The sequence below is a fragment of the Euprymna scolopes genome, chromosome 27, assembly GCF_053919585.1.
Source record: "Euprymna scolopes isolate OS-2025 chromosome 27, ASM5391958v1, whole genome shotgun sequence".
Classification (NCBI taxonomy): domain Eukaryota; kingdom Metazoa; phylum Mollusca; class Cephalopoda; order Sepiida; family Sepiolidae; genus Euprymna; species Euprymna scolopes.
The window spans coordinates 7111721-7125366 of record NC_136508.1 but is presented as its reverse complement, the minus strand read 5'-3'; the positions used below and the strand labels follow the sequence as shown (position 1 = coordinate 7125366).

General features: G+C 35.7%; 1 pseudogene; it reads right to left on the bottom strand.

Annotated features, from left to right (window-relative positions):
* Positions 1–6992: 6992 nt before the first annotated feature.
* On the bottom strand, positions 6993–7107 carry LOC145249234 (U2 spliceosomal RNA; annotated as a pseudogene).
* Positions 7108–13646: the final 6539 nt, after the last annotated feature.

The following is a 13646-nucleotide window of genomic DNA, read 5'->3' as shown; positions in this document are numbered from 1 at the left end:
GTTTCGATATTAAAATTTAAAAAAATCGGTGGGTACCCGGGGTTTTTTGGGTGTGTGGTCGGTGGTGGATAAGCGAAGTAAAAAAAAAAACAGAAAAACGAACGTTACGTGAAACATGGCTTAAATAACACTGGTTCAATATTTCAATTTAAAATATCGAAAAAAAAAGACATCTTACACCACGATTCGAACCCAAAACGTTTAGATAACGAACCAATGCGCTAACTAACGCGACGTACTTTAAATTTAGTCAGTTTTTCAAATATTTAAAGTAAATTAGGTCATGATTTAATCTGCCGCATGCGTACAACCGTTCGTCGTCGTTTTTGTTCCCTCTGTCGAAGATTTTCGATTTCGATGTGAATAAAATTAACGTTTTTTTGCCAATATTTTGATATTTTGCGAGCGAAGGATGTAGCTTAAATATGAAACCGAATTTCTTCTCATTTTTTATTATATAACGTAATTTTACAGTCTTCCGACTGCCTGAAACTTTTGGCCTTCCTGTATTCCGAGTTTACGAAATTCTAGTTGTGTTTTGCGAACAGCAGAATCATTCGGGTTTGGGACAATTAATTTATGTTTTGTACAAACAAGGTGTTTTATTTACTTCATTATCTTAGGACGTTACTTACCTAATTATCTTTGAAATATACTTAGAAATATAATATATATATATATTTTAAGGGATGTTTAAAATTAATTTATTTAACTTCAAAATTTAGCTGAATTTGGTAGCTCGCAGTTAAAACATTTTTCATCACTTTTTTTTTTTTCACGCGGACAAATATTCTTTTTTTTCTTTTGGAAATTAAGTTTAGTCATTAACCTTTCAAATACAATCTAAAACTAGTCAAAAACGTACCATAAAAGATGATAAATCGGCTTTCACCCCCCCCTATTTTTGTCCGTCCATTTTTGCCCGTAACTACCAGCAATCTATGTATGTAAAAAATGTAAAAAATTCGGGAATCGTAGAACACTTAGACCAAACACACGCCCATTTGTTATTAACATTGCGTAAGCCTAGAAAATTCTCGTGTAAAAAATCATGCATGTAAATACTACTACTACTACTACTACTAATACTACTAATATCATTAATAATTAACGGGACCTGTGGAAATTCCACAGCAGCTTTGTTCATATGTAATATATTATTGTTGGGCATACTGTGAGCGTTCTGTTCAGCATGAATGAAGGCACAATCATATTATTCATCTTTTTTATTAAAACTGTAGTGCCCCCTTAATAAAATAATAACTATGATATATTTCCTGGGATTCTTTTTCCATTACAAACACACTAATCAATTAACCTCTATTTCGTCAATTTTCATAATTCTTGGGAATGTTACTAATTTCGACAATCATTTTTCATAATTTGTATCCACATTATCGTCCCCTCCTTAATGAAATAATAACTTGGAAATATTGTATTGACTTATTATTTTATTACAAACCCACTAATGCATGAAATAACATTTAATAATTTTTCATGATTCTTTGATGTGTTACTTATTTCGACAATCATTTTTCATAATTTTAACCTACATTCTCGCCATTCCATCTTTACTAAATAATAAATTTGATAAATTGTCTAGGCTGATTATTTCCTTACAAACAAATCAGTCAACTAATATTTAACCATTCTGTCGTAATTGTTGGATATGTTACTTATTTCGAAAATAACTTTTCATAATTTAAGCCCTCCTTATCTTCTTCCCCTTTACGTATATAATAACTTTGATATATTGTATGTACTGATTATTTTATTATAAACACACCAATCATTTATATCACATTTCGTCATTTTTCATAATTCTTGGATATGTTACGAATTTAAACAATTTTTTTTTTAAATTTAAACCATCCTCGACGCCCTCTCTTACTAAAAAATACTTTGATATATTGTATGGGCTGATTATTTCATTAAAAAAAAACACAACTATCAATTAACTCACACTTCATCATGTTTCTTAATTCTTGGATATGTTACTCATTTTGACAATTATTTGTAATGTTTTTAACCCACATTATCCGCCCCCCTCACTACTAAAATAATAACTTTGATATATTGTCTGGGATGATTATTTCATTTCAAACACACAAGGAAATTAATTTACATTTTTACATTTTTCATAATTCTTGGATATATCATTTTTCTTAATTTAAACTTACATCACTGCCCCTCTTATGAAAATATAACTTTGGTATACTGTCTGCTCTGATTATTTCATTGCAAACGCACTAATGCATTTAATAACATATTACATGTTTCATAATTCTTGGATATGTTACACAGTGATCACCACTTATCAAGGCCCGGAAGCCACTCAGGGATAAGGGTTATTGCAAGTACATTAAGTTAGTGAGGAGATTTGCTGAAGTGTTTACTTAAGGGGGCGGTTCATTAGGAATTTGTTAACATTGGACTTGAAGACATCCAAGTTATAGTCCGGAGGGGAGCAGGCAGACGGAACAGAGTTCCACAGGCGTGAAGTTCTAAGAAAGAAGCATTGTTCATGGAATCCGCGTTTTGATATAGGCACAGATATAGTGTGGGGGAAAATTTTCACAGTGGATTCAGCTAGACGGGTGTTTTTCGTGAAAGATTGGCCAGGGGGGACTAGAGATTGGAGTTCAGACGAGCATCTGCCATGGAAATAACGATAAAACAAGGACAGGCTCGAAACGTCTCTTCTGTTGGAGAGAGGTAACAGGGTAGAGAAAAGGGCATCCCCCACTAAGCCACGAAGTCTATTTTGTACTCTGTCAAGGCAGGATAGGCTGTGTTTAGTAGCTCCTGCCCAGATATGGCAACATTATTCCATCCTGGGACGTACTTAGCTTTTATATAGATAGAGAATTGCATCAGTAGTGAGGTATCTTCTGGAGGGGTAGAAGGATCCCACCATCTTTCCAGCTACCTTGGCAACAGACTTGATGTACGTGTTCCATTTCAGATCAGGAGTAAAGGCATACCCAGAAGCTTGTCAAAACACGGAGCCTCACCCAGAGAGCCATCCATCACAATTGATGCCAGCTGGGGATGAGATCGCTGATGATGTAAGGATAGGAGTTTGGTTTTGGATGCATTAAAGGTAACCAGCCACATCTTCCCCCACTGAACCACGCGCTCGAGATCAGAGGAGAGAGAATCAGTGAGAACTTTGTCATTTACAGCCTTTGATGTGTTCCCGTAGATGGTTGTGTCATCAGCATAGATGTCAACGAATGATTTAAGTATGTGTTTAGGGAGGTAATTGATGTAGATCAGGAAGAGAGTTGGGCCAAGGATTGACCCCTGGGGGACTCCAACATTTATATTGCAGGCCTCCGATTTTTGTCCATCGACCACTACTCTTATCAGCCTATCGGAGAGAAATGATTTAATGATTGAGAAAACATTCCCCGTTATACCGTAGCTGGACATCTTGTGAAGTAGACCCTTATGCCATACCTTGTCGAAGGCCTTTGATATGTCAAGAGCAATTGCCCTAGAAAGGACGTCTTTGTCAAGAGATTCACTTATCCTGTGGGATATAACCGTCAGCACCTCTGCGGTAGATCTTGCAGAGCGGAAACCATATTGTGTGTCACAAAGAAGGTTATTCCTGCTGAGGTGGTTGACTATTTCTCTATTTAATATGGATTCCAGCAACTTACTCATAACACACAGGAGACTTATAGGTCTGTATTGAGAGGGAGATGACTTATCACCTAGATTCTTAAATATAGGGCAAACTGAAGAGGTCTTCCAGGGAGTCGGAAAGCACTTCTCCTTAAGGCAGCGCTTAAATAGTTTCGTAAGTATGGGAGCAAGTTCTGGTTGAAGCTTTTTTAACACTGTAATTGGGATGCCATCAGGGCCAGTTGCTTTACTGGAATCTAGGTTCTTTATTAGTTTGGCGACCTCCTGCACGGATATTTGTATGTTACCTAGCTTGTTCTGTGTTATAGGAGGAAATATGGGGAGTTGATGGCCTTAATCGCATAGGGTAGAATTAGCTGCAAAGTTCTTAGCAAATTATTTGGCCTTGTCTGACGCTGACGAGATGACCTCTGGTCCATTGATAATGGTTGGTATAGAACGCACACATCTGTTCAGGATCCTATTTGTTATTTGCCAAAACTGGTGGGATCCAAGCCGCTGATCAGCTACCTTGGATTTAACAGACTGGGCATATAGCTCTCTTGCATTTTTGATTACTCTTTTACAGTGGTTGCTGGCAGACCTGAAAGCAGCTTAAGTTTCAGTGCATCTATTACGTTGGTAGCTATGGAAAAAGTGATTTCTGTGCGCGATAGCAGCAGCACATTCTGGGGAGAACCATGGCTGGCTGTTAGGTTTTTGTTGAAATTTTTTAGATGGTATCAATTGGTCTATGCCTACAATAAACCATTCGGTCAGATGTGATACTATAGAGGACACATTCTTTTTAAACATGGAGTGCAGAGGTAAATCAGATATGAATGTACGGAAGCTATCGCAGTCAGCCATAGAGTATCGGTATACAGTACGGCGGAGGGGTACGTCTGGGGGCTTCTTACAGTTCGTTTTTATCTTAACTGATACGACGGAGTGGTTGAAGGATCCTAGAGGAGAATGAACAGAACATGAACATAGCTCAGGGGAAGTTGAGAGAAAAAGGTCTAAGAGGCTTGCATATTGATCGGGTGTACCGGGCACACGGGTGGGTTCGCGAACAATCTGAGTGAGGTCATAAGCAATGGCAAAATCATGACAAAACCTTCCCTCGTCATCTGTCTTATTTGAATGGGTCAGCCATTCCACGTTATGGACGTTGAAATCACCACATATGTGGATGTTAGCCGAGAGATGTGAAGACAGTATGTGGTCAATTTTCTCAGATATGCTCTTCAAGATAGTAACTCTGCTGTTGTGGGGCCTATAGAGGGCAAATATAAATGCAGTGGTGTTAGCAAGTGCAACCCTGAAGCACATATAGGGTAAAGTAGGATCTTCTCTAGAGATATCCCTGCCACACGGGAAGCCATCTTTACTGTAGGCACATATTCCATGCCCATGGCGATCTTTGGGGTCAGATTTAGCTGTTCCTAATTTCGACATTTATTTTAAAAAAATTAAACCATCCTTATCGCCCTCTCTTACTAACATAATTACTTTGATATATTTCCTTGGCTGATTATTTATTATAAGCACACAATCGATTAACTTACATTTAATCTTTGTTCATAATCCTGGATATGTTACTAATTTCGATAATAATTTTTATATTAAAAAAAACACATGATGCATCTCCCTCCTACTTATATATATATATATATTTATATATATATATTTATATATATATATATATATATTTATATATATATATTTATATATATATATTTATATATTTATATATATATATATATATATATATATATATATATATATATATATATGATATATAGTTTGGCCTTATTTTATCATTGCACACACACACCTCAAATAACTCACGTTGCATCATTTTTCATAATTCTTGGATATATTACAATTTCGACAATAATTTTCATAACCTTAGCCCACTATGTCGCTCCCCCTTACTTAAATAATAACCTTGATATATTTCATTACAAACAACTTAATCAACACTGGGAATTCTCATAGTATATAAGTTTCACCTATCTTATCCAATCCCCGGTGACGATGCATATTCTGCTAATATATATCGTTCACCTATCTCAGTCGATCTCGGGCGACGCTGGGTATTTTGCTACTATATGCTTTCCACCTATCTCATTCAATACTGGGCGACGTTTCTGATAGTATATATTTGCACATCTCATTCAATCCCGGGACTGACTTCATATCCGCCACACCTTTGTTGAAAATATACATTAAATAAAGTAATGATTTAATCGTAAACTGTTTCAGCCATTTGCGGGAATGACTTTATATCCCCCAACCCACTGCTAAAAAAATACATGAAATAATGTAATGCCTAAATGGTACGCTGTTTCAGCCCTTTCCGGGTCCGGCTTTATATCCCAAACCCACTTCTAAAAATATACATTAAATAATGTACTGTCTTAATAGTAAACTGTTTGAGCCATTTCTGGAACTGACTTCTAATCCCCAACCCACTGTTGAAGATATACATGAAATAAAGTAATGTATAAATCGTAAACTTTTTCAGCCATTTCCGGGACCGACTTCTTATCTCCCCATCCTTGTGTTAAAAATATACATTAAATAAAGTAATGTCCAAAACGTAAAAGGTTGCAGCTATTTCCGGAACCGACTTCATATTTCCCACCCCAATGTCATAAATATACATTTAATAAAGTAATGCGTAATGTGTAAATGGTTTCACCCATTTTCGGGACTGATTTAATATCCCCCACCCCACTGATAAAAATATACATGAAATGAAGTAATGTTTAAACCGTAACTGGGGCTGACTTCATATCCTGTAACCCACTGCTTAACATATACTTCAAATAAAGTAATGTTTTAATCATAAACTGTTTCAGCAGTTTTTTTAAACTAATACATAAAAAATTAACACGGTTAGGGATTAGGCAACCATTGCTTCAACATGAATTTCTGAGTGTAGAATCAGTTTTAGCACGCCAGTGACATAAATCCCCCCTTTTTTTGGTCTTGGTTAATGGAGGAAAATCCTTCATTACTGAACTGATACAATTTTTGTTTTTGTTATTTATCAGATATCCCTTTTTGGGGAGCTGGTTTTCCCCTAAATTTATAACCGACCTAATGTCCAATTCCGCCCTTGTTGGGAGGCAAGTAAACAAACTAAACATAATCAGAACTTACATTTTCCAGGGTATTTTATAATTAGTCCGAAGTCACATTTCCGGGGCATTTTGTAATTAAATCAGAAATAACTTTTTCCAGTTTCTTTTTTTAATATTCAAACTTTGTTACATTAAAAACTACCTACTCACGATGCCTCCACACGGGACAGATTTGGACACCGGGCTTACTCTTTAACGTTCAGAAAAATGTGTCTTCGTCGTAAAGGATTTCTCTTCATTGAGAGAGAAGAAATTGAAATGTAGCACATGAAGAACAGATACTACATTTTGATCTTAGCCAAAAGGCAAAGAAAGACAAATCATTGTTATTAGCTTTGCCTCAACAGCGGCACATTTTTTTTTTTTTTTACATTTCAATTTCCCTTTAAAGGATGACAAGGTTTATTTGGAATATTCCACTTTTTGGAATATTCCACTTTCCTTTATTAGGGATGCACAACATGTTAACGGACGGAGCGATAAGCGTAATAATAATAATAATAATAATAATAATAATAATAATAATAATAACAACAATTGGGTTAAAAATCAATAACTCCTTTAACAAAATGGGCAACTACTTGATGTGCACAAAGGATGCTAGGAAGAAGAATGAAGAATACGCAACTTATTATGAATAAGTATAAATATCTTGAAAGAGGTAAAAAGATTGATAAAGCTCGCAGTAATGACAGGAATAAATTGCAAAACAGCTTACAACCCACAAGAATGTACAAAAGAATAGTTTTATGCCTAAAAGTGTACAAAATACCTGATAATATTTTTTAATGTTATTAAGAAATCAATACAAGACGCTACTGTGATTGGCAGGTTAATGGCGACATCTGACTAAAATAAAATAAAATAGAGATACCTCTTAACGGAACTCAGTGTCACTATTAATGTGTGTTTATATTATAATACCCCTAAACACGGCAGTTAATAAATCAAAAGCAGGTAAAAGTTTACATCAACAGAACTAAGAATAAATATCTCAAGTATATAAATTGTTATAAGATGTTTACAAAAATGTCAAATGAACTGAGCAAGCTGAAAAATATAATGAAAATATTCAGACAAGATATTGGAATCAATTTTGTAAATGGAAAAGTGTTCTTTACTGAAGATTACGAGGGGGGGACTAAACACAAAAGAGGATATGTAATTGCTCAATTAAGAATAGATAACGTTTGGCGAAGGTGGCAATCACAAACATTTAAATATTTTCGAAGTAGGCACAATAACATCTACAGAAATAGAAGAGACAGTTGTAAAACTGAACTAGAGATGATCAAGTAAACTCCGTACAACAAAACTATACAGCAGAATCAATAACAAAACATAAACTGCTAAGACGTATAAAGTGCGTTGAACTATCAATATGCTAAACCAGATACCAACTTTGGCATCTTGATCTCAGACAACGAAAACTCTAATGACAATCCGCATGCATTATATTTAAAAGACGACACGCACCGATAATACAATAAAACAGACGAAAAGGTAAAGTAGCTAATAAACGTAAAAAGCGATGCAGAAAACACCAACAAGACATGAAAAATTACATGAGTCGTAACACCCAAAGATTGATGAGCGCAGCGACAGACACAGTTAATAGGAACAATATTGGAAATAATGACACAATCATACAAGAAAAGTTGAAGACAAAACATTATATGGACGATTCATAAAACCTAAAACGAAATAATTACGAAGATATATGGGCGTGGATAAGAAAAGAACATATTAACGGAGAAACATATTGGCAGCTGCACAAAACAATGCGATTCGAACGAAAGGCATTTGAGCAAAATAGATGAATCATGCGAAAACGGCAATGAAAACGATTTATGGACTGCATAGAAGGGGATTGACCCAATATATATATAAATACCGACAGGACTTAACATAAAAAGTAATACACTGGAAGCTCTACGGACTACAACACCACCAGCATACAACACAAAACAACCATACTATAATAGAAAACATTAACCACATTTTTTTGGCATACGGATGTAAAATCAAATAAGGTCGTCTTTCTAGAAAACTTGACGTCATAATAATAAAGGAAAAAAAAAGAACTTATCAAATTGCAGAGTTTATCGTTCCAGAAGATAACACTGTGATTGTAAAAAAGACAAAAATCACCCTGCAACAAAACCGAAATTGCAAGAGAACATAGAGAAATACGGCATATAAAGGAACATAATATATTACTGTTAAGTGTTGAGACATTTTGTTGAACAAAGATGGCGGCGTAGTTCAGATCAGTAACCAAAATGGCGACCAAGAATCAAATGCGGTCCGTGGCGTTAAGTTCTGAGATATTGTGTTGAACAAAGATGGCGGCGTAGTTCAGATCAGTAACCAAAATGGCGACCAAGAATCAAATGCGGTCCGTGGCGTTAAGTTCTGAGATATTGTGTTGAACAAAGATGGCGGCGTAGTTCAGATCAGTAACCAAAATGGCGACCCAGAATCAAATGCGGTCCGTGGCGTTAAGTTCTGAGATATTGTGTTGAACAAAGATGGCGGCGTAGTTCAAATCAGTAACCAAGATGGCGGCGTAGTTGAGATCATTAACCAAGATAGCGGCCAAGAATTAAATGCGGTCCGTGATGTAGTAAAAGGCGAACTGATTGAAGCCCAAATTTGACAATATTTATAATAATTTTGCGACGTTTTCATTGTAGTTCAGCGCAGTCGTTAGTTATGAAAATGATTGGCGAATCCATTCGTCTCATACCCCCCATTAGAAGTCCTTTCTGATGGGACTTGTCTCCTAGCGGCTTCGGCTGCTGGGGGACAGGGTAGAACATGTCAAGGATTCGTCTCTTGACACTCAGCAGAACAGGTGAGGGGCCGGGAACCGTCCAGCACCTGTTGGACTGAGGTACGCTGGCTGGATAATATCTAGGAGGCCCTCCCTCCCAGGTATTGTCAGTGGGCTTTCCGGTGGGGCAAATTTATTGCTTGCTGCCTGAGGACCCCCGACCTGGGAATGGCGACGGGGTTACTCAGGCAATTTTTAAAATTGCTGGAGTGCCCCTCCTTTGGGGGAGCCTGCGGTTTTTTCACTTTCAGGCCTTGTGCCAAATAATGCTGATGTGGGCAGCATTTAAATATATACCCCCATTACAAGTCCATTGTGATGGGTTGTGTCTCCTAGCGGCTTCGGCTGCAGGAAGACAGGGTAGTACAAGTCAAGGATTCGTCACTTGTCACTCAGCACAACAGGTGAGGGGCCGGGAACAGTCTAGCACCTCTTGGACTGAGGAAGCCACCTGGGTAATACCTAGGAGGACCTCCCTCCCAGGCCGAATCCACCGGGCTTCCCGGTGGGGCAAGTTTATTCCTTGCTGCCAGAGGCGCCACGACCGGGGAATGTCGACGGGTTACTCAGGAAATTTTTTAAATTGCTGGAGTGCCCCTCCTTTGGGGGAGTCTGCGGATTTCTCACTTTCCGGCCTTGTGCCGAATAATGCTGATGTGGGCAGCAATTAAATATATACCCCCATTACAAGTCAAAAACATTTTACAATTACCAATAAGTGTATGGGCTATTAAAACAGTTGAAAAACTCTATTAAAAAAAGACGACGGAAAATCAGTATCAAAGCGAAGTGTCTTACTGGAAAAGGGGCCGTAATGTTGAAGAGGACTTAGATCTTATAAAAAAAAATCTCAATTATGCTATTAAATCTGTTTTCTTTTTGTTTTTTTCGATTTTTACATTTAACATCGTTCGTTAGCCTTACGTTTGTTTTTTTTGTGTATTTTTTCGATGTTTAGATTACCTCCCCCCCGCTTAAGTTGTAATGTTTTCTTTTTTTAATTCGCTTATAATAAACACACATGATCATTTACCTAATTTGCTGAATAGCTATTGCTTACGTCGTCGTCGTAACGCTCGACGACTTCCGAGCGCGCACCTGTCAGTTTGGTTCTTACTTAAATAAATTCAAACATATTTCAGTAACTTATTCTTGTTGGCCGATTTTATTTTCAAACTTCGCCTCAGGGTTTCGGGTTCGAACATACCAACTTTGTCCCCCCCCACGGTTTCTTTTTTATTTAACATACCACACACACCTCCAAACACCCGGCCAACGCCGGGTACCCCAGCTAGTAACATTATAATAGGATTAAACATGCCATTACTTTCGAAAATCCCAATTGCGTACATACCAAGATATAATATCAGTTATGTCTTACAGATGCTATCCAAGGTTTTAATATCACGAGATTTTATTTATAAATTGCACTCCTCACATCTCATATACACATATTTGTGTTTTCAAATAACTCTGGTTCAAATTATTATTGCATTGTAAATTAACAAACAACAGAAGACACATAGGTACATCGCAGGATATTTAAATTAATGCGGTAGGAAAGTTGTGTAGAACTCATGGAAAAAATATCTGAACATGCCTTTTCACTTATATTCAATACAAGTTATAATAAACAGTTTAGGAGTTGGAAAAATTCAGAGGTAGAATTAATCATTATTTTGACTGACGAACGAGTTAAGATGTTTTTATACTGTTTCCACACAAACAAAATGCATTTATTTTTCAATGGGCTGCATGAATTTAGCAATATAGTCTCTTAGCATAGTCAGCTAAATATGAATGTTCGGTTTAAACATCATGACTCATATGTTTTGGATTATAATTGGGGAATAAAACATATGAAATTTAATTTGCATAGCATTTGGAGAAAAAGGTCGCAAATAAAAAGACAAAAATGGGCAAAATATATGTTGTTTTTAAAGACAGTACAAAACAGAAAAGTGTAATTTCTGATCTGAACCTTATATATATAACACTTCCAATTGATGTAATACTCAAATTTTCATTTCTAAAATAATGTGAGAAATTCCATTTACAGCCGCCATGTTTGTTGTATAAGCCGCCTCCACAGTTCTAGTAGACGGCCAGTGAGTATTAGTTTGAAGTAGCCAAGTTAATTACTTCGCATCTTTTTTTTGTATCATGCGTTTACTTTTTAGTCCACCTTAAACCATTTGCAGGAAGGACTCAACACATGCCCGTTCCGAGAAGAACATCTAATCGAGAATGGAGTAACATTATTTCTTCATGTTATATTGCCAAACTGTTGTTAAACAAACATATTAAATGTAATATTTTTATTCCACAATTATAATTCATGCTAAACGTTGCAACAAGCAGAGCCACCTTTATAATTTGACGAATACATCCTAATTAGAGGATGAAACCTTTCGAACATTTTCTTCGTGTTTATATCCACTTACATTAGAAAATCTCAATTTATTTTAAAACCCAAGCGACTCGCTTTATGCCTAATCATAGGAACTAGTATCCACCATAAATTATCATGAATCCCTTCGAGGAAAAATGAACTACCACTCCATAAAAGGAGTTAAACTAGTGGCTCCCTGTTTCGGGAACCATAACTTGTTCACCATTTTGCAATGGACTGTATCAGGACCAATGACTTTTCTTTGATGTTATTATTGAATAATTTTTTAGCTTAAAGGTATGTATTTTGTTATTTGTGGATTTATTTTTCCTCTGCAGGGAGTATTGAGTTTCTGAGAATTAAATTTCTCACAATAATACATATTAAAATAGATTAGGCATGTTATAGATGCGATATCAGAAACTGGCAAGTAATATTAAGCCGATGGCATCTTGTTCTAAAAATTTGTGTCATCAAATGTCTTGCAATAAGCGTGGCACCATGGAAAGAGACTCTGCGCGTTAATAGGGCCGAATATTTCCTATTATGTATGTTTGTATTAGTGAGAAACAAGACCAGCTGTGGCATATGTTATTACTTAATCAGGCTCGCAGAAAATCGGTCGGTGTGTTTACAACGATTTTCAACATTCAAAAATCATATATACAAGAAAATCTATATCATTATGGAAAAGGAAAAGTAAACTCCATGTAAACAGTTTAGAAAATTAAACTAAAAATAAAAACCAACATTGAAGCAAACACAATGAATGTTAAAAATATTCTTAAAATAATTAAGCTGGCATTGCAGCTATACTATATCACACCAAGCAGATATTGGCGGCCAGAAAACAATGCAGACTAATAAAATCGAGCTTGACAGATGAGTGAAAATGTAAGAAATATGAAGAAAACTAATTCTATATTATTAATGTTGAAATAAATTGGGTAAATCTGAATGAAAACGATTAGCATCACAGAAAAAAACGTAATGCATAATTGCTACTGATACAACTATGTAAATGTATGAATATTTTTAGCTTCGAACAAATAACGAAATCTGATTTAATCAGGTGGCAACAAACACGCACGAGTAAATTAGTATACTATTAGGAATAAGGATTCCCACCTAAAATCGCATACAAACATACCTTGATATATATATATATATATATATATATATATATATATATATATATATATATATATATATATATATATATACATATATATATATATACATATGCGCATGTGTATGTATGTGTACATACAAATATATATACACATATATATATATATGTGTGTGTATACAAGCGTGATAGAAACAGAGAGAAAAATCGAATAATATCAAAACGACCCGGCTTCAATACCGATTCGTGTTTAAGAAAATGGCCTTGAACTCTCAAACGAAACAGGTAATAGTTTTATTGTGATATCAACTGAAAAAATGTGTATATTACTGAAATCGTTACATGGTTTGGTGCAAACTGTAAACATATTCCAACGTTGAATAAAAATAGAAAATAATTGGAAACTATCGTAAGTTGCGCTCACATAGATACAAATTGTTCATACCTGTTTGCTACTAGTGAGTTAGGCATGATAATTATAAGAGTCCAAATTCCTTGCTA